Here is a 21664-nt window from a genome sequence, read left to right as displayed (position 1 = left end):
GGATTCCACCGCAACGCTCCTCTGAGGCATTCGCACCAGCAAGACCAGGCCCATCACAACAGCACTGTTAATGCATGTCGGTGTAGCAGAAGATTCGTGCACGATCTCAAACATTTAGTGTCTGGCCAAAGCAAACATGAGGGGAAAACATCATCCCTGTCCATGACAGCAGGAATCTATCTGAGAGAAGCTTATAAAAACAGAGCGACGGCGCTATAAAAGAGTGGATTGTGACGGCGTGTTTGTACCAGCAACAAAACCAACATCCCAACCTCGCATTAATCTGCTCAGAACAGCCGCGTTCGACAGCGGCTCTGTGCTCTATTCAGGACGTAAAGTACTGAGAGAATGGGCCTGTTACAAGACAGTTACACTTGCATACAGAGACTATGGGAATAAAGCTCTCTAGGGCCTTCCCATACTTCACAGCTGAAGGGAGTAAGCCATTTTCTACAGTGCTGAAATGTTTTGTCACGTGGACTAAAATGTGCTTCACGTGGTAAATCAATTGGCTTATTTTAATAAGAATATGTTATATAACCAAGCAGGTGTCATATGTAATAGATTTTGTTTGAGTGTTTTATAAAAGTCTTTTTTTTGCTTGATTTTTAATACTGTTGTTACCTGAATGATCCACAGCTGTGTTTTTTTGTGTAGTGATCATCATAGTGATCAGCTTATGAGTCCCTTATTTGCCCTGAATGGTTAAGCCCGCTGTTTTTCAGCATTTTTGTGTATTTGAACTCTTTCCAACTGCTGTATGATTTTGAGATCCATCTTTTGACACTGAGGACAACTGATGGACTCATATGCAGCTATTACAGAAGGTTCGAACGCTCACTGATGCTTCAAAAGGAAAAACAATGCATTAAGAGCCAAGGGGTGAAAACTTTTGAACAGAATGAAAATGTGTTAATCTTTCGTATTTTTCCTAAAAAAAAAAAAAAAGTTTTTTTTTTTTTTCATTAAACACTGGCCTTCAGAAGCTACAGAAGATACTTGCATGTTTCCCAAAAGACAAAATAAGTAAAACTTATCCTGATCTTCAAATTAAAAAAAAGTTTTCACCCCCATCTCTTAATGCATTGTTTTTTCTTTTTTTTTCTTTTGAAGCATCAGTGAGCATTTAAACCTTCTGTAATAGTTGCATATGAGTCCCTCAGTTGTCCTCAGGGTGAAAAGATGGATCTCAAAATCATACAGTCATTGTTGGAAAGGGTTCAAATACACAAAAATGCAGAAAAAAATCAAAATAAATTGTGGAACCTGAAGGATTTTTCTCATAAACAACTATCACCAAACAAACAAACAAACAAAAACAGCTGTGGATCATTCAGGTAACAACACAGCATTAGAAATCAAGTGTATGTAAACTTTTGAACGGGGTCATTTTAAATATAAATATTTTTATAAACTATTATTTTCTCTTGTGGACTATATGTAAACATCTTTAAGTGAAATGTCTTATTCAGGTCAGTACTAAATAAAAAAAACATGTATTTTGTATGATCCCTCTTATTTTGGTAAAAAAATTAACAGTTTGAAGAGTCTGCAAGGTGTATGTAAACTTTTGACCTCAACTGTCTGTATGTTCAGCTAGTCTTTTTAAAAGTTAAATATTTTTACATTTTTCGATGACATCAGTCATCAAAGCTCGGTATATATTGGTCACAGACAGAAATGTAGCTTATTACTTAATAAAAACTCCACAGATCATGTTTTCATGCCATTTTAAGTCTTGATTTGACATAAGTTTATTATATCTAAGTGTGTGAGTTGTTTACATTGTTTAAATTAGTCTTCTCTTTAACGCCATTATATTAGTCATTCAGAATGATTCACGAATGCAAAACGCACACAAACAAGAGGCGGGATTTATCACATGAACCAATCACAGCAGAACATAACCTGTCATAACCAATCATAATTGGATGAGTGGGACGCAGGCTCCCACTGTAACTTCACCTGCTGTTGTCGCTACTGGAAAAATGTTTATTCAGAAAATTTAGTGATTTATAAAAAATTTTAATGTTAGATTTTGTAATATTGACATTGATTTCTATTTTTATATTCTATTTTGTACTATTTTTTTTCTTATCCAACTACCTCCCACACGAGTTTGTTCCTTCATTAAAACAGATGTGGAGACATTTAGCATTACACCACTTGCTTCCCAATGGATCCTCTGCAGTGAATGGGTGCCGTCAGAATGAGAGCTGATAAGAACATCACAATAATCCACAAGTAAACCACACAACTCCAGTACATCAATTAACATCTTAACTGATGAAGTGAAGTGCAAAGCTGTGCGTTTGTAGAAAAACCAATCCAACTTCAAGCAAGTCCCCTAGCCATAATAAAGTAAACAGCTTTCTCCAGTGAAAAAGCTGTTTAGTCAGGAGACTGTTGGGTCAGGAAACAAATCATAGATCAAGCGCTGTTTACAAGCCAAAACAGTTCAAAACAAATATATTTGGATTTTGATGTGAGACGACAACACAGGAATAGACTTTTTCACTAGAGGAAGATGAAATGCTAAATTTCTCCAAATCGTTTCAGATCATGAACAAACAAACATCTACATCTGGTTTGAGGGAGAGTACATTTTCAGCAAGTATTTTGTTTTGGATAAACTATTAAGTTTAAAGGTCATGCCAGGCTGAAATAGCACTTTAAAAATATAGTTTGGCATTATTTACTTACCCTCATTTTTGTCTGACCTGTTTTCTGTTGTTGTTTTTTTTGTGAAGCACTAGGATATTTTGTAGAATCTATACACTCTAAAGAAATGCTGTATTAATATGGACAAACCCAGCGATTGGTTCGTTTTGACCCAGCAACTGGGTTAAATGTTTAACCCAGCTTTCAGGGCAGTTTTATTTAACTGAACTACTGCTTAGAAATTAATCTATTTCTTGCTTAAAATGAGCCCACAATAGGTTGGAAATTAATGTTTATTCATGTGTTCAATAAATGAACATTTACTAATTAGTTTTTAGTATATAACCGCTTATTAATAAACTACACTTTTAACCTAACCCATGGGTCAAAATAACCCAATCACTAGATTTGTTCATACACTATATTGCCAAAAGTATTGGGACACCCCCTTCAAATGAACAGGTTTGACTACTTTAGTAATTTCTGTGAGAACAAATCTTAATGATATTCTAGGGAATTGTGTGCTTCTAATTGTATAGCAACAGTTTGGACAGGACCCCGTTTCTATTCTAACATGACAATGCCTCGGTGTATAAGGCAAGGTTCAAATAGAAATAATTGATTCAGTCAGAGTGGAAGAACTTGACTGGTCTGCATAAAGTCAAGTCATAATCCCAGCTGAACACCTCTGGTGTGACTCTAAATGCAGACCTTGAGCCAAAAACTCAAACACCAATGACTTGTACATATGGGTACAGTCATTTTAGACACTTCCAAAACTGGTGCAACAGAGCTAGAAATACAATTTTTAAATACATGAATTATGTTTCCATCTTTGTTGCCACAGTTTTGGAAGTGCCTTTTTCTGTTCTAAAGAAGGGGGTGCCCCAATACTTTTGTCCAGAGTGTATGTACAAGTCATTGGTGTTTGGTGATGAGTTTTCTTTATGCAGACCAGTCAAGTTCTTCCACACTGACTTATTTCTATTTGAACCTTGCCTTATACACAGAGGCATTGTCATGTTAGAATAGAAACGGGGTCCTGTCCAAACTGTTGCATGAGAGGTGTTTAGTTGGGATTAGGACTTTGCTTTCTGCAGACCAGAAGTTCTTCCACACTGACTTAATTAATCATTTCTACATGAACCTAACCTTATACACAGATGCACTGTCATGTTAGAATAGAAAAGGGTCCTGTCCAAACTCTTGCTATAAAATAAGAAGCACACAATTACCTAGAATATCATTACATGCTTAAAATTAAGATTTATACTCATGGAAATTACGAAGTAGTCAAACCTTTTTATTAGAAGGGGTATCCTAACACTTTTGGCAATATAGTGTCTATCACCCAGTGCTGGGTTGTTTTTAACCTAGCATTTGTTTTGAGTGTATGTGACTCTTACAACGGCACAGAAAACACAATCTGTCAGGTTACAAAAAAAAAAAAAAAAAAAAAAAAATCACAAAAACAAATAAAAAAGTTATTGATGCTTGATGCTTACTATCATATTTCACTTTAGAGCTACACAAATGGGAAGATTTTCAGCAAATAATGGAAACTGTCTGTTTGCTCTCAAACTCATTCTTCTCAGCGATATTTTTTATTTCTACAGCTCTGAAACTTTGATCTGAAAACAGTCCCATGATTTAGTGATTTGGGCCTGTGGTGCATGAGGTGTTGGACTTTTAAACGCCCCATATGTCGTTAACAACTGACTCGCAGCAGTACAAATGAGCCACATATAAGAATTCAATTTCTGTTGTGCAACATTGAAAGTTATATGATGCAAAGATGTGCAATAAATGTCTCGCACTGACTTTCTGTTATCCTCTTGTGTATCAAACTTCAGCTCAAGAGCGGGCGCAGCTGTAAACAGCGCTCAGACTCTAAGAAGAGTCCTGCTGCTTTTTAATTAATAGCATGAGGAATCAGAGACAGAGATGAGATGATGCAGAGACTGGGCTGCAGCTGCGTGTCCTCTTGTTCAACCTCTATCTTTTGTCCGATTGAGCACAAAAAAACAAAAAAAACAGTATCCCAGGAGAAAGCCTAGTCTCCCTAATATTCTGCCAAGCACAGGCTAATACATCCTCCTTCCCCGGCACATACCCAACATCCAATTCCCAGAGCCAACAGCTTGCATGCTGGAGACTAGGAGCTCCGACATCTTTAAAGACAAAATCCAGCTCACTCTTACACTTATATGAAGATAAATGCATCATCTCCAAGAGTTTAGATATTATGTACCGCTGCCAGTGCAGTGTCTGGATTTACGATGAAGATCCGGGGCCACGGAGCCAGTCCAGTTCTGAAACCGTTAACTGTCAGTGAGGACCAAATGTGAAGCAGCTGTTATTACGCAATGCTTCCTAAATGACCCACAACAATCGCCTCAGGGGGAACTGGCACAACTTGGGCTGATTATAAACTGCTGACCTTACAGGTACAATCCTATCTGAAGACTTCCTAAGCCAATCTGCAGTGAAGGTGTTGCAGATTTATGTGCATAGTTTTCTCAAGTGTTGAGTGAAGAGGACGCTGAAAGCTGTCAAACTTAATTTCTTCCTCCACTGTTGAGAAACAGAATTAGTTTTTTCATCAGAATAAAAGAAAATTCCAGGTTCAGTGACAGAATTTGTGACATAATGCTGTTAATTAGCAAACCTTTCATTTCATTTCTGCTTACTCATCTATTTATAATAGAAGTGAAAGTAAATATTAAAATATTTTCTACAATAGTATAACCACAAGACATACAAAATATGTGCATAAATATGATCTGAGTGAAAAAATATTGCCTTTTAATCTTCTGTGCAAAGTTTAAATTTTATTAATTAGCTACAATGCAACATAGTGAACCTTAAAACCCTAAAATAACTGTAAAAGATTATGATTTAAACAGCTTTAAAGCTTAAATAAAACACTGGTTTTAATATACACGACCAGTCAAAAGTTTTTGAACAGTAAGATTTTAAATGTTTTTTAAAGAAGTCTTATATGATCACCAAGCCTGCATTTATTTGATCAAAAGTACAGCAAAAACAGTACATTTTTTAAATATTTTTACTATTTAAAATAACTGGTTTCTATTTGAATATATCTGAAAATTTATTCCTGTGAGTAATCTATATTTTCAGCATCATTACTCCAATCAGAAATTATTCTAATATGCTGATTTGCTGTTCAAGAAAAATTATTATTACTATCAATATTTTAAACAGGTACAAAAAATTCAGGATTGTTTGATGGATAGAAAGATCCAAAGATCAGCATTTACCTGAAATAAAAAGCATTTGTAACATTATACACTATACCATTCAAAAGCTTGGAGTCAGTATCGTTTTTATTTTATTTTATTATTTTTTGGGAAAGAAATTATAGAAATTACTACTTTTATTCAGCAAAAATGCTTTAAATTGATCAAAAGTGATCATAAAGACATTCATATTGTTACAAAAGATTTCTATTTCAGATAAATGCTGTTCTTCTGAATTTTCTATTCACCACAGACACCTGAAAAACAAAAAATCTACTCAGCTGTTAATATAATAATAATTTTTTAAAAATTTGAGCGGCAAATCAGAATATTAGATTGATTTCTGTAGGATCAACTTCTGATTTTTTTTATGCAAAAAATTCAGCTTTGAAATTACAGGAATAAATTACATTTGAAAAAACAGTCAAATAGAAAAGTTATTTTAAACAGTAAATTTTTTACTGTTTTGATGTACTTTGGAACAAATAAATGCAGGCTTTGTGAGCAGAAGATGCTTCTTTAAAATACCTAAAAAATCTTACTGTTCAAAAACTTTTGACTGGTAGTAAGAATAAACAGTTTTATAAAAGTGTAAGCTTCTCATTTTTGCTTTTAAATACTCCAAAAGTAATCAAATGGTAATCAACATTATGCCACAAATGCTGACAAATGAGTTGCATTAAACTAGTTCAACTTGTATTGAATCCTAAATATTAAGACTTGTTACATTTGACTGTGAAGCCAAAAATATTCAAAATATATAATCCTTGTTTGAAATAATCAAAACAAGCTGACATGAACCTACTACAGTCAAAGCTGACAATATAATTGCCATGCCAACATTTTGCTGGCCCAGCAAGATTTTGTACAACCGAATATTCTTCATAAAGTGGAAAATCTGCAGAGTGGAGCCTGAAGCAAAGTTTGGGGAGTTGATTTATTGCAGGGCGTCTCTGCTCTTTATGTGTCCATAATACAAGGGCTTCCTCTGCGGTTTTTAACAGGTAATCGTAATGGAAGCCAACACCTAGCAGAACAACTGAACACCTGTCTGGGGTTGCACACATCACCTTGAAGGTGTGTGCAATGCACACAAAGGGATAAAGGGAAGGATGAATTCTATATCCTTGACCTTCACTTCACTTCAGGCTGGCAATTCCCCTAAAAAGCTTCCATGAAACAGTAGATTGAACCATGCACTTTCCTCATCTTCTTGGACGCCGATGAACATGAACTTCTGACATGCTGCTTTAATGGAGGACTCGTGAATGTTCTGCCAGTAAATGATAAAGTGAGCTCAATTTTCCACATCAGTCAGGAGGCTGGTCTGGACAAGTTTCACAGCACCCAAACAGAATCCCCAGATGTAGAATAAGCAGTCCCTGTGTGCACTCTGAGAGTGTTGATATTCACACTTGTGAGTGTAATGCTGCTGTAAGAGGGAAAGTTCAATAAACAAACTTACATTTTAGACACAATATCGTTAGAGTCTTCCTGTTGTTTTGCTTAGCAAACGATGTTCCAAACGAAGCCAACGCAGAATCGACGTGCGCGTCCCTGAGCAACACTCGCTAGTAGTGATGTTCGATTCTTCAACGAATCTTTTGAGCCGGTGTCGTGAGAAATTGAGTCCGCCCCGGAATCGGGTCTCCTTTAGGATCCCGGTGGTAATGCCTGCTCAAAAATGTTTTATATTTTTATAAAAACCAACATACATATAATACATCTATTACAATGATGTAATTATACTATAAAAAGTAATTTAATAACGTATAAATTTGTAATCATCCACAATAATTTCTTTATGGAAAAAACGTATTTAAATGCTATATAGCACTATAACGTCTGATAAATAATGCACGAGTAAATCAATTTTTAAGTGGTTTTATTTGTCAATGTATATTCAGAAAACAAGAATAATTCACTATTAATGTAAAACGCTGTTCTATTATGTTTTAAAAACATAATTCTACTATGCAATTTAAAAGACATTAATGGTCATTATAAGCATTTCTAACTATATAAAATATAACGTGATTTTGCAGGAATTGTAATCAGGCGCTAAAAATAATACCCATTAGTAGTCAATTGAACCAATTAGATCACTCTGGGTCCTAATGGAGACCCGATTCGGTTGTGGCTAGAAGGGATACGTCTACGACCGGAAACTAACAATGAAATTAATTTTTCTACCTATTAGATTGTGTTTTTTTAACGTCTACACCTACCCCATCCCTAAACTTAGCCCTTACTATAATAAAAAAACAGTATTATTGTTGTACAGTGTGATAAAAAAATAACGTTAGATTGATGTGCGCATGCCCAGTAGCGAATCATGTCTCCCTTCTAGTCTTTACCATCCGATTCCGGGTGGGGACTGAATTTCTCATGACACCGGTTCACAAAATCGAACTTTAGTTCCGGTTTGATGACGCAAGACGCACGGCCGAAGTAACACGTCCGACGTACCGAGGATTATGACTGTGAGTTGCGCAATCTTAAAGGAACACTCCACTTTTTTTGGAAATAGGCTCATTCTCCAACTCCCCCTGAGTTAAGAAGTTGATTTTTACCGTTTGAAATCCATTCAGCCGTTCTCCTGTTCTGGCGATATCACTTTTAGCATAGCTTAGCATAGATCATTGAATCCTATTAGACCAATAGCATCGCGTTCAAAAATGACCAACGAGTTTCGATATTTGTTGTATTTAAAACTTGACTCTTCTGTAGTTATATCGTGTACTAAGACTGGTGGAAATGCAAAGCTGCGAGTTTCTAGGCTGATAAGATTAGGAACTACACTCCCATTGTAATAGTCAAGGAAGTTTGCTGCCGTAATAAGGCTGAAGCAGGCGGAGTATTATCAGAAATGAGTTCCCAGCTAGTTTAGCATTTGCACATGTGCAGCGTGGTTTTACTGCTCCTGCTGAAGCGAAGTGCCTAACAACGCCCTTCAGCCGTGATTTATTCATGATACAGCACGGCCTCAAGTACCTTATTGCTTTTATAAAACGGTTACCACACAAAAATATTAAAATCAAAAATATATATTAATTTATATATATGAAGTTGTACGTTTTCATAAAGTAAAATCATTAACTGCCTTCCGCTGTAAAAAGTAGTCCCTAACTGCTGCAGCTGTGTTTATGTTGCTAAGGGTGGTTGCTAAGGGGGTTCAATGATACACAAAACCGTTGAGTGAAGCGGTCATAGCAGTGCCGTATCATGAATACGACACAGCTGCTGACCAATCAGAATTGAGGAATGGAACTAACCGTTTTATAAAAAATTTAATATAACTCAGATTGGATTCGTCTGAAAGAAGTAAGTCATATCCACCTAGGATGCCATGAGAGTGAGTAAATCATGGGCTGATTTACATTTTTGGGTGAACTAACCCTTTAACATTTATAAATAAATTCAATGGCCTATTATGAAACTAAAACTATTGAAACTATTGTATGAAACTATTTTACATGTTAATTATTATGATGGGAAAATTGCAGAGGTTCAGTTACGTACAAAGGGAAAATTCAAGATGAATTAAAAAACATTAACCACAAATATTAAAGTGCAGGAAGGATACAAAGACTGAACATTAGCTGTTTTGTGCACATCAGCAGGATGTAAATCAAACTCAATAGGAACCAGTTATGGCTTTGATGAGCACATTGAAACTGCATGACAAATACGAGGAGCAAAAAAAAAAAAAAAACAAGGAGACTAGCTGAAAGCGCTGATGTTGTTGTGACAGAAAGTGGTGGGAGAGGCTGAATTAATATCATCTGCTCGGTGCATATTGTGCATTTTGTACAAAATTGCCTGCTGGGCATATGAAGCACAGATGAGTCGAGTTTCAAAACATAAAGACACCCAGTGAACTGAATACAAAAAAAGTAATCTTAATTCCTTTTCAATGCCTTAAAAGGCAAAATCTGCTAAATGAAAATTATTTGACCGTTATTTTTATTTGGTACTGACCTGAATAAGATATTTCACAATGTTTACATATAGTCCACAAGAGAAAATAATAGTTGAATTTATAAAAACGGCCCTATTACACTTGATTCGTAATACTGTGTTCTTACTTGAATGATTTTTTTTTTAAAGTGATAGCTGTTCATGAGTCCCTTGTTTGTCCTGAACAGTTAAACTGCCCGCTGTTCTTCAGAAAAGTCTTTCAGGTCCCACAAATTCTTTGGTTTTTCAGCATTTTTGTGTATTTGAACCCTTTCCAACAATGAATGTATGATTTTGAGATTAGATCTATCTTTTCACACTGAGGACAACTGAGGGATTCATACGTAACTATTACAGAAGGTTCAAATGCTCACTGATGCTCCAGAAGGAAAAACGATGCATTAAGAGCCAGGGTGTAAACTTTTGAACAGAATAAAGATGTGTACATTTCTCTTATTTTGCCTAAATATCATGGTTTTTTTTCATTTAGTACTGCCCTTCAGAAGCTACAGTAGATACTTACATGTTTCCAAGAAGACAAAATAAGTTAAATTGGGTTTTCACCCACCAACTCTTAATACGTTGTGTTTACTTCTGGAGCATCAGTGAGCATTTGAATCTTCTGAAATAGTTGCATACGAGTCCCTCAATTGATCTCAGTGTGAAAAGATCATTGAAAAAAGATAGAAAAAATCTTTGTTTGAAAAGGGTCCAAATACACAAAAATGCTGGAAAAACAAAGAATTTGTGGAACCTGAAGAACTTTTCTGAAGAACAGTGGGCAGTTTAACTGTTTAGGACAAACAAGTGACTCATGAACTAACACTAACCAAAAAACAAACAAACAAAAAAACAGCTGTGGATCATTCAGGTAACAACAGTATTAAGAATCAAGCATATGTAAATATCTTATTCAGGTCAGTACTAAATAAAAAATAACATGCATTTTGTAAGATCCCTCTTATTTTGGTAAAATAATTAACATGTTGCAGATTCTGCAAGGTGTATAAACTTTTGACTTCAACAGTATGCTTCTCTGCGTTTCATTTTTCCCTTTAATAAACCACAGTGGAACATGAGCTAAAGAAACTGGTGTTTTTGCTGTTTTTCTCCCTTTATTCTTTTCTCGTTTTGGCTGGAGCTGCAGGTACAGAACATCCGTGGAGCAGCAGAATGCCGAAGCGAGTCCAGAAAGCTCTCAGCACTTTGTAATCCTTCAGCTCTTTTCCTAATGACTGACCTTAAAGCCACAGTGTTGTGAGAGATATTGTGCTGTGGTAAAACAGCAGGGCAGCATGGAAACATTAATCCTTGTTAGTAAAAAAAAAAGAAAAATTGATTCCAGTCATCATCGATTATAATAATTTATAATTCGCAGAAAGACTGGAAATAAACAAAAAAAGTGAAAGTGAATTAAATTATGTTTTTGGATTGTTTGCCCTGCAGAAATAAACAGTGATTAGACTTCTAGATGACCTTTAGCAGTCTTGTGACCTCCTCCTGCGACTTAAGTAAACAGATTTCAGCTCACGGCTGGTTCACACTTTCTTTGGCCGGCGCAGCGTAAAGCTCTCACACTTACTGGAAATGCAGATCATCGGTGAAATCATTGAGGAGCTTTATTAAACGTCTTAAGTAACGTACAGAAACTAAATCTTCCATACGAAAACATTGTCACATACAGGCACTCATGGACTTTAAGTGCTGGATGACATAATGGCATGACAGACTCCAGGGACCTAAAGGTTGGCAGTCCACTTGGTTCCCGAAAAACATCCCATGATTATACAATGTGAGAAATAATTCGGCAAGCACACTCAAGTCAGAATGTACTTGCTCCAGTACAGGCCGCCATAAATCATTCAGCGCACAGATGGAGTTAGTCCTCATGTACCACATTTAAAAGCAAGACGTCATATTAAGTCATATGCATGTGTTTGTGTGTGGCAAGTGGCTTTCACGGATTGGATGGATCCACTTTAAATGCTTGAGAAAGATTAGGAGAGGAATGCAAACAAGCACACAACACAAAAACCTTATAATAAACATAGCAACTGAGCTGATGCTTGGTTTAGGCACATGTCTGTATATTTTGTTTAGAGAAACCTAATGAAGAGTTATGGATGTTGGGGGATGTTTTTTGTTTGCAGCTTGGAGATGAAACATACAAAGGATATCCAGACATGTGCAATGTAACAATGAAGAAAGAGCCATTAAAACAAACAAGTACACATATTTAATTGGTTTAATCAGTTCTAAATATGTACTGTATTCTGACCTTTTGTCAGAAGTCAGTCAGTCTGTGCATTAGCAGTGGGGATTTTTCAGTGACTCTTTCGGCAGGTTACTTTGTTATGCCAGCGGTTGGTGACATTAACTCATTCAATAAACTGATTCGTTCAAACAAGTTGTTTCATTCAGGAGCAAAACAAGTGACCTGAAATCGCGTATTTCTGTACAATAATATTTTCACAACGCGTCATCAATCGGCCATATTGGCGTCATTGAACCGAACAGAATTCGCATATTTAGCTAATTATTGCTGCTGAAAATGGTAAATTATTGTCATGTTTTGGGCTGTATTAATCGGTTGAACCGGGAAAAAATATTTGGAGTACTACAGACTGCCAAAAGTTATAAAAAATCAAGGAGAAAAGGGCAAAAAACTGTCTGAGGAACAAAAGTTGTTTGTGGTTGGCCAAACTGAACCAGGATTTCCAGGGCAAGAATCTTCACAACATTTGTGTTTGTTCTTATCATTTCCACTCAGGTAGGTGAAATATTAGGCTAATATCTTTGCTGCTTACTAAGTCCTTCTCTATATAATTTAGCAGTTTCCACACATTTTTTTCTGTGGTTTAAACAGCATTTAGAAATGAGCAGAACAACGTATTCAGTAGTACCTTAACCGTGCAATCAATGCCGTCGTTTACATACATTCTCCAATATGGCCGTGCATCCGGGTAACTGACCAAAGCGTGCAAAAAAAAAGTGCAAAATGTGTATATCCAAAATTCACAGTATTAAAACTTAATACAACATAAAACAGCAGGTGAAAAGTACCTGGATAACCCACTATTTTTGGTGAGATTGTAAAATCCACATTGCCAGTGAAGAGATGCAACTGATGCTGGTAGGTCACATGACACTGACAAAGTGACAGTACATCTGGATTAAATCATACCACATTCATGCATACTACATAGAACATACTTTTTTAATGGTTGCAAAGTAATTAATTAATTACAAGAAGTACCTACACAGAGAGTTTGCAAGTACGAAAGCAGCCAATATCATAATGAGTCATTGAATTATTCACTTAATAGATTCCTTAACTCAACATTGATTTGTTTAGTAATAAAAATGGCAATACTGTGTCTAAAATGTATAATAAGTCCGTATTAAAGGGTTAGTTCACCCAAAAATAAAAATTTTGTAATTAATTACTTACCTTCATATCATTCCAAATCTGTAAGACCTTCCTTCATCTTCGGAACACAGATATTTTTGATTAATTCTGTGAGCTTTCTGATCCTGCACAGACAGCAGTGCAACTACCATGTTCAAGGCCCATAAAAGTAGTAAGGAGATCGTTAAAATAGTCCAGGTGACATCAGTGGTTTAACCATAATGTTATGAAGCTATGAGAGTACTTTTCTTTCATAAAGAAAACTAAAGATTAAAAAAAATAATGACTTTATTCAACAATTTTTTCTTTTCCATGTCAGTGGAAAGCTCTCGGATTTCATCAAAAATATCTTAATTTGTGTTCTGAAGATGAACGAAGGTCTTACAGGTTTGGAACGACACGAGGGTGAGCAATTTTTGGGTAAACTATCCCTTTAACTTCTTGTTTATTGAACTGTTAAAAGCAATCATACTCACAATTGCGCTGTTAGCCAGCTTGCTTGTGAGATATTGCCTAATTGTTTTATCATTCAATCTTTTTTCAGTGTAGACTTGGCCTCTGTATAATGTAGTGCCTTGCAAATGTGGCCACTAAATTTAGCCAAATGCAAAAATATCACAGTCAACTGAAATCCATATAAAAGCTCAAAACCAAACAAATTGTCTGTGGTTTGAGCTTCTCTTTATATGTGATTGACCCCCTTAGCTGGAAATCTCCATAGTGATCCAAAAGAGTGTTTGGCTCACTCTCATCAGTTTAATACTGAGGGTCGTACATCTTTAGCACCATCTTTTCAAAGAGAAAGCAGCCAGAAGAGTTTGAACAGAAGCCAGTGCTCCTAATGCATACTCATTACACAAAGACAGACAATTTTGGAAGAAAATGTTCCAAAACCTCAACAAAAAAACAACTTGCCTGACATTCACACATCATCTGTGAATAATCTGCGTGGCAGCAAAGCGAGAGCACTTGTGCTCTGATCTTCCCTTGTTAAGACGTATAGGTCTCATTATATTCTTCACAACTTTTTAACAAGGAGAAAATAATGTTTGTTTGGTTTGTAAACCCATGGCAGCGAACATAAAAATGCATTATTCATTTCCCCCCCTAAAAACATACTGGAACTGTGCCATTCCTGCGATGGAGACCCCCTGAACGCCTGCCGTAAAGAAATCCAGGCAATGGGGCTCTTGAAAGCCTTCAAAACAACATTAACAATTTAAATGTTGACACTTTTTCAAAACAAGCATCTTTGAGTCTGATACAAAGAAAATTATTTCAACACCATGTTGCCAATGACAGGGAAAAGTCTGTTCTGAATTATAGCAAAGAAATTCTACATTTGTAATTTGTGCTAAATGGATGTTAAGGTTAGCCTTCACATTTCATGCGCAAATTCCACATTTCAACCCCAAAAAATGTAATAAATCAAATAGAAATTGTAGCACATGAAGACACTGTCTAAAGAGGATAAGTGATAATACTCAGATGGCTGCATGACAGCGAACAGAACGAACAACAACAGCTGATGTTTATCACACTGCTGCACTAAAACAGTGTGAGAAATTCTCCACCCAGAATGCTTTGAGGCACATGTCTGCAAATCCTCTTGAGCTGGCCTCCCTCATCTCCGTCCATCGCCACGAGGTACAGAGCTCACATTGTTATTAAACGGCCCTCCCTCTCTTTCTCCTACTTTTTTACAGTGGCATGTTATTGAACTCCAGGGACCACCTGGTAAAATAAACAGCCAAATAAAAGAGGAGATGTAACAAAGCCCCGGTGCCTCCTCCAGCCCTTCCATGAAAATAAAGAAGCGTGTCCATTTCCCCTCCCACTCCAGTCAAGCAGTTCCAGCTCACAGGTCTTATTTTACAGATTTTCCAATGTGAAACCGCACATCGTATACGTTCGTGTCATTCTTATAATTGAAAAAATGGCTTCTGGAGGAGCCGGGGTGAGCCGTGAGGGGTGTGACCTTTAGTGCAGTCACGAAGGCGTTTCGCACATTCAAGATGTGTATCCGCCAGCTACAGATTCTCTCAGGCCTTGAGCAGCGACTTGGCAGAGGATGCAAGCGTGCTTGCAGAATGACAGCTCTGGCACACATGCTCATGCCCTCTTTGTGACAGGGAAATTGGATTGACACACAATACTCTCCCAGACACAGTACTACTTGCTACTCTGATAAGCAACAGAATACCATGGGCCAAATGATCTGGATGGATGCTCACAGAGTCCAGGCCAGGGGTGGCACTAACCCTAGTGAAAGAAAAGAAGAAAAAAAAGAAAAGTTACCTTATCCAGTTGTATATTTAATGGGTCTTTGGATTCAGCTCATTTTGCTGCTTTATATTGCAAACTGACGAGTCTAACCATATTATTTTAGTGTTATTAACTTAGTAGGGGTTCAAGCACATAATTGTTAGAATGGCCAAGGATCAGCAATCTCCATGTAAAACTGATCATGCAGACCAAACCGTAAGTCGTAGTAGAGACTTGAAACTTGGAGAAATGGTAGTACTCACACCTCCAACAACGTCACCAAGGCCCACAGTGATCAAAAGTACTAAATCATCAGTCATAGGTTCAAGCGTCTTAAAGGAACACTCCACTTTTTTTGGAAATAGGCTCACTGTCCAACTCCCCCCGAGTTAATAAGTTGAGTTTTACAGTTTTGAAATCCATTCAGCCGTTCTCCTGTTCTGGCGATATCACTTTTAGCATAGCTTAGCATAGATCATTGAATCCTATGAGACCAATAGCATCGCGTTCAAAAATGACCAATGAGTTTCGATATTTTTCCTATTTAAAACTTGATTCTTCTGTAGTCATATGGTGTACTAATACCAGCGGAAAATGTAAAGCTGTGATTTTCTAGGCTGATAAGATTAGGAACTACACTCCCATTCCAGCGTAATAGTCAAGGAAGTTTGCTGCCGTAACATGGCCGAAGCAGGCGCAGTAATATCACTCAGCGCCTGAAATTAGTTCCCAGCTAGGTAACTAGGTAGGTAACTTCCAGTGTGACCAGTGTGATATTACTGTCTCCTAATCTTATCGGCCTAGAAAATCGCAGCTTTACATTTTGCGCCGGTCTTAGTACACAATATAACTACAGAAGAGTCAAGTTTTAAATAAGACAAATATCGAAACTCTTTGGTCATTTTTGAACGCGATGCTATGTTGGTCTAATAGGATTCAATATTCTATGCTAAGCTATGCTAAAAGTGATATCGCCAGAACAGGAGAACGGCTGAATGGATTTCAAAACGGTAAAACTCAACTTATTAACTCGGGGGGAGTTGGAGAATGAGCATATTTCCAAAAAAAGTGGAGTGTTCCTTTAAGTTGTTGGAATCCTTGGTTCATGCCAGACAAAATACACGCCTCAGATTTGATCGTGAGCCTGGCGAAATTTTGGGGTATTTTGGATTTTTCTGAAAAACCTACTTTTGCAACCAGTGCAGAGATATTCTCTGAAGAGTGAATATCAATAATTATGACAAAAAAAGTTCAACTTCCGACTCACCATCACAAAGGGACAAAATGCACGCCTCCAAATCCAAATTATCCAAAACTTTTAGTAGAACGCCCATAACTCCTGAAAGGAATGAGATATCGTCGCCAAACTCAGAACAGTTATGTAAGAGCACAATCTGAGGTTGCAGGACAAAAATCGTGAAGCTTAGTCACTTGGTGGTGCTATAAGAAAGAAAAAAACTAAAAATGGCTATACCCATGCAAACATTTGTCCTATCAACATGAAAATCACTGTGCATGGAATTGGTCCAAGGTGCCATAAGTGTCTATAAGGACATTTGCGTATCTCAAAAAACATGCCAGCATTGGCTGATGAAGTTTAAGCACCTATTAGACATGGTTAATGGAGGTTAATGGGAATAAATCTCGGTGGGCCTCTTTGACTCATGGCCCTAAAGGTAAGAAATTTGAAAGAAATTGGCCACTAGGGAGTAATATCACGTTTTTCAAGGGTTGTAAACGATTGTACATTGCGTGGTTTTCGCACATACACACGATATTAGTATCATAAATACGATAGAACTCCTCATTCTGGACAATTTTACCTCTAGAACCACTGCTGTCAATCAAATGTTTGTTAAATGATTGAGATAATGTAAATAGCTTGTTACTTTTAATCTTTTGCAAACAAGTCCTAGGTTTTTCGCTCAATCTGGAAAAAAACACTGCAGTACAGTACACTGCACTCTCTAGGTCAATAAATACCTAAATTTTGCAAAATAGCTGGACATGGAAGCCAGACCCATGAAATGAACAAATGTTCCCACTCTTACGGGAAGAAAAAAGTGGATAGACAGTTTATTTCCATATATCCAAAACAGTGTCAGAAAAATCAGGACTTTTTTTTTTTATAGGGGAACCTGCATGCCCCAGTATTTATAAAAGCCTTGAAATGCTTCTGGCCCAGGCTAACGGTAGCCAGCTCGCTTTGTTCACAGCTGGTTTTAATATCAGCCATAATGACAGTCTGGAAGCAGGACAAGCAAGAATTAGGACTCTGGAACCTGAAGACAAAGCAAAAACAGTTCCCTACTGGTGCTGAACGTGACACATCCATCATTCTGTGTGTTTATTGTATATTTTCCACTCCAGGTCACATGAAATATGGTGCATTTTAGAGTGAAAGATATATAGAGCTTCTTAGAGAAATGTCTCTGGGGGTTAAATAGATCACACCACTTCCACTGACCATACATATTTGTGTTTGACCCCAGGGAATCCCTAAAACCAAACAGACGGATAAAGAGGTTTTAAGTTGTGAGGCAGCTGCTCCATCACTCTTGCCATTTCTTTCCAATCCCCCACGAGACTTCCTGCTAAACCATTAATGGTGCTTACTGTTTAGGTTAACCCTGGATCTGATCCATCCCTTCACACATAACAAGCAACAGAAACCTGAACTCAAAGGTTAAGTATATTATTACAGCTAAGGTTTAGAAGACTGATAAGGTTCAGACTGACTAAAGTAGAAATACTACAAATATATAACCAACGAACACATCTCTATAAATACAGTTAGGCTACTGTAAAATCTGGAAGCTGTGGTTGTAGAGGTTTGGTGCAGATCATTTACGGGATTTAATATGACAGTATATACACACTACAGTCCAAAAGTTTGGTTCAGACAGTTTAAAAGAAATCAAAATAATTTCCGAAGGATCATGTGACACTAAAGACTTGAGTAATGATGCTGAAAATTCAGGTTTGCCATCACAGGAATTAATTACATTTTAAAATATGTTCATTTTCATATGTCATTTTAAATTGTAAAAATATGTCACAATCCCTGGTTGGCTGGTTTTAGCTGGTCAACCAGCCTGGTTTTAGCTAGTCAGCAGGCTGGTTTTAAAGGGGTTTTGGCCACTTTTCCAGCCTGGTCTTTGCTGGTCAGCAGGCTGGTTTTAAAGGGGTTTTGGCCACTTTTCCAGCCTGGTCTTTGCTGGTCAGCAGGCTGGTTTTAAAGGGGTTTTGGCCACTTTTCCAGCCTGGTCTTTGCTGGTCAGCAGGCTGGTTTTAAAGGGGTTTTGGCCACTTTTCCAGCCTGGTCTTAGCCGGTCAGCAGGCTGGTTTTAAAGGGGTTTTGGCCACTTTTCCAGCCTGGTCTTAGCCGGTCAGCAGGCTGGTTTTAAAGGGGTTTTGGCCACTTTTCCAGCCTGGTCTTAGCCGGTCAGCAGGCTGGTTTTAAAGGGGTTTTGGCCACTTTTCCAGCCTGGTCTTAGCTGGTCAGACTGGGAAACCACCTGCTAAGACCAGCCAACCAGCCTAGGCTGGTTTTAGCATTTTTTTCAGCTGGGAGTTTTAAATGTAATTTTGATCAAATACATGCAGCTTTGGTGAGCAAAAGAGACTTCTTTTAAAAACAAGTAGACTACATGAGTAAATATGACATTGTATGATTGTATATTGTTTCATTTTAGATGTTTGATATTTAGCTGATATGAGGTTTAACTGTGGTTCATTCTTTGTCTTTCATAACAGTTTTATTATGATTTCATGGCTCACCGCAAAAAGAAATAGGCTCACACCGCGAGCAGTTCACTATAAAGCGATTAAGACTTTGTGTGCTGGAGTGCTCGATTTGGACAATTCTTCTTCCTTCGGTTCTCTGCCAACGTCAACTGGAAACCTGGACGTGTCTCAACAATAAGTCATGAAAGGACTTTTCAAAAACAGAAGGAAAATTTTATTAAACGAGAAAAGGTCCACAATAAATTAAGGCTCATTGCGATCATTAAAAGAGCAAAGAAATGTTATGGGTCACGCTACCGAGCTTGCAGTCAAACAGTCAGTGGAAATTGATGGTCATAACAAAACGACTATTCACTTTGCAGAGCATGAATACAATGGTAAGTAATGACAGTGTTTGTCTTGGCTCCTTTATTTAATCTTTGTTTAAGAAAATGATAATTGCTTCAAAAAGAGCTAGTTTAGATTAATTCAAATGTTTTGAAAAGGCCTAGTAATGAGAGAAATATTGGAAGCACGCAGTCAAGGATGACGTCACAGAAGCCCTCAGAGAACCGGAACCACATCGCCATCTAGAGGCCGAACCGCAGCACAACACAAACACACACAGCTGGACGTTAGAATGTCTTTGGACACAGCAGTAGGTTGTAAAAACGCTTGTCATTTAATGCAACGCTAGACCCAAAGTGTATACAGTACTATGCTAGAAAATAGTAAATACTGCAGCTGTATACGGGTCATTCTACAAAATTGGTCCAAACTGCTGTCCCACAACCAAAAAATAACATTTACGTATTCAAATCTTAGATGTTTACTAAGATTCTTTTATTGTCTATTGAAACCCTCAATAATGTTTAAAATATCAGAAAGCTTAATATATATAAATCATCATTTAGTGGGTACTTGCAATTGGGAGGTGGCTGTCCTGAACCCTAACCGCTAAATTTCAATTTATGAAAATGGTTTTAAAATCATTTTTGCATTTTATTCCATTGTTGGTTTTTAAAAATATCTTTTGGATTTTGTAAAAAAAAAAAGGAGTTAAAAATTTTTTTATGTAAATAAATGTGTCTCGTATTTTCATGTCACTACCGAAACAGTGTATGTTTTAGTCCATTGGCTAAAACTGATTTTAACACACATACAGTGTGTGTGTGTGTGTGTGTGTATATATTTATTTATTTATGTGTTCCCCTCTCTTATGGCTACATGGTGAGTAGATAGGCTCTGTCATTTTGAGGTAAATGTGTTAAAAAATATGAAAAATCTGTGTAACTTTAAAGAATGTCACTACCGAACGCCATTGTTTTATAATTAAACACGTTTTTGGGGGAGTTATTCCATAACATTTAGTTTTTATATCTGTACAACTAACCATGTGCTGATTGAAATTTTTGAGCTAGCTTGAAAAGTATTTAAAAATCTTACTACCGGAACAGTCACAACCAAAACATTTGAAGTTTCGGTCAACAATCATGACCATTAAATTTAGTGAAGTTTCGGTAGTGACATCTGTTTTTTTTTTTGGATGTTATCCCATAAAATTGTCATGACCAAACCAAATCACAACCATAACATTTGGTGAAGTTTCGGTAGTGACATCTTTTTTATTTTTTTTTAGTGTTATCCCATAAAATTGTCACTACCGAAACAATCACGACCATAACACTTGGTAAAGTTTCGGTAGTGACATCTTTGTTTTTTTTTTTGGTCACTACCCGAACAGTCACAACTGAAACACTTGGTGAAGTTTCGGTAGTGACAACTTTGGGTGTTATCCCATAATACAATCACTACCGAAACAATCACGACCTTAACACTTGAAGTTTTGGTAGTGACATCTTTGCTTTTTTGGGGTGTTAATCCATAAAATTGTCATTACCGTAACAGTCATGACCAAAACATATCATTGTTGGCAAATTTTTTGCATTTTAGTATGTGGGTTTAAATTCTGTAATGTGATGTGGTCGCTACCAAAGAATAGCTGTCACAACCAAAACATGGGATGATTTGTCAAAAATAAAGTATACTGAATTATCAACATAACAAGATGTTATGATAGTGTTTGGTTCAATGTATATTCAAACTAATGAATCCTTAAGTTTGAAATCAGTATGATCAACTTTTTGCCTTTTACAAAAAAAAATTGGACTAAAAATACAACAGATCTCATAAATCACACTTGAAATGTTGTTAAAAATGTTATAACTGACTTACCTCTGAAATATATATATATATATATATATTTACAAGGAAGATGTAAGCAGGATCTTAATAGGTCAATATAACCCTTCTTATTAAATTATTTATTACGGTGTTTCAGTAGTGACCAATATGGGAAGAGGACAAATATTTCAAAACGTTC

Source organism: Garra rufa, chromosome 16, assembly GCF_049309525.1.
Source record: "Garra rufa chromosome 16, GarRuf1.0, whole genome shotgun sequence".
Lineage (NCBI taxonomy): Eukaryota > Metazoa > Chordata > Actinopteri > Cypriniformes > Cyprinidae > Garra > Garra rufa.
The sequence above is the reverse complement of the archived record's forward strand: the minus strand, read 5'-3'. Positions refer to the sequence as shown.